Raw genomic sequence first — 2,037 nt, 5'->3', positions numbered from 1 at the left:
CTCTCCTCTCCTCTCCTCTCCTCTCCTCTCCTTCCTCTCCTCTCCTCTCCTCTCCTCTCCTCTCTCTCTCTCTCTCTCTCTCTCTCTCTCTCTCTCTCTCTCTCTCTCTCTCTCTCTCTCTCTCTCTCCTCTCCTCACCTTACTGCTCCCGTCTAACCGCCACCCCCACCCGTCTTCTCTCCCTCCGTTATTCCCTCTCCACACCCAGGCTTCCTCTTCCTCCCTGACCAGACTGTTTCCTTTCTTCTCTTTCAAGTGCTCTTCCTCACTTTCTCTCTTCCTCCCTCTCCCAGTTTCTCTTTCCTCTCTGCTGGGCTTCCCCTCTCTCTGGCAGCCGCCCACACCCACGCTGCTGCCTCCCCTCCCAATCCTGGCTGTCCCCGCCTCTTCTGGCCTCCCCACTCCAGTCTGACCCCTGGCTCAGCTGCCCCCACAGCTGAGGGGAGGGATTGGGCTCCCCCAACTCCTGGCTCCCCTAAGCTGGGGCTGGAACTCAGTGTTTGGAGCAGAGACCTGAACACCAGGATACATGGGTTTGTTGTTACTGGGGTGCTGAGCTCTGGGCACCTTCAAGAGAGGTGTCCTGGGTCTTTGGAAGAAAGGGGACTCCAACTCCTGAAACCTTGGGAAACTGGGATACAGCCTGGCTGGTGGGTGCCAGGGAGGTCTGAGCTGGAAGTCAGGACTGTATATCCATGGTCCACAAGTGTGGCCTTGACCAAACGAGGCAGGGATGGTCAGCACTGGTCCTGGAAGGAGCGGAAGATAGTCCCAGAGTACTGGGTCCGGCAAGGACAGAGTTAAGTGACCAGTTTGAAATTTGTCCCTCAGGGCAGACTGATAACCTATTAGGAGGGAGGTATGGTGCTGTATATTCTGAAGAACAAAGCTACAGACCAGAGCTCAGGTATGTGAGACCCTGGGATCTATCCCCAGAAACACCACACACACACACACACACACACACACACACACACACACCACACACACACACCATACCACACCACACATACCACACACCACCACATACCACACACATAACCCCCACACCACACACACACACCACACCACACACACACACCTCACCACACACACACATACACACCATACAATAAACACACACACATACCCACACCACACACACAACACACCACACACACATACACACACCACACCACACACATATACCCATACCACACACACACAACACACACACATACCCACACCACACATACCACACCACACAACACAACACACACACATACCCACACCACACACACACACACCACATACCCACAACACACCCACACAACACAACACACACACACACACCACACCAGGGAGGGAGAGGAGGGGAGGTTGGAATTGGGTCTCTGGATCTAGATCAGATGAGCCCAATCAGAATGTCAAATTGCATAAACAGAGCCTTCATATAATTTTGAAGCAGTGAAGGATGCAGGAGCCTGCCTATGAAGGCCAAGAAGTCTGTTTAGCAGTGTTCTCCATACAGTATTTATTGAGGTCATACTGTAACCTCTGTATCAGGAAAGCTGAGGCAGGATTGTTGAGAGTTCCAGGACAGCCTGGGCTACAAAGGTGGGGTTCAGCCTGGGTTGCAGAGTAAGTTCCAGGCGATCCTGGAATACAAAATGGGTCCCTGTCAAAGAACAAAAACAAAACAAAGGAAATAGAAATAAGTCTTTTTAAAAAGAAGCAAAAGAGGAAGGCTCCATGAAGGCACGCGCTGGCCTGGGGTCACTGCTACTCTGTACACAGTAGGAGGATTGCCCAAATATCAAGGTTGGCCTGAGCTTACCCCTGAGTTCCAGGACGGTGTGGACTCTACTGTGAAACTCTGTCTCAAAACAGACAGACCTACACACCAAAAATAACCAAGGGCTTGAGAGCACTTGCTGCTCTGTCAAAGAACCCAAATTCAGTTCCCAGAACCCACATGGAGGTTCACAATCATCTAACTCCAGCTCTACAAGATTAGAAACCATCTTCTGGCCTCCACGTGCACCATATAGAGAAGTG

The sequence above is a fragment of the Peromyscus leucopus genome, chromosome 1 (assembly GCF_004664715.2).
Source record: "Peromyscus leucopus breed LL Stock chromosome 1, UCI_PerLeu_2.1, whole genome shotgun sequence".
Classification (NCBI taxonomy): Eukaryota; Metazoa; Chordata; class Mammalia; order Rodentia; family Cricetidae; genus Peromyscus; species Peromyscus leucopus.
Note: the sequence above shows the minus strand (reverse complement) of the source record.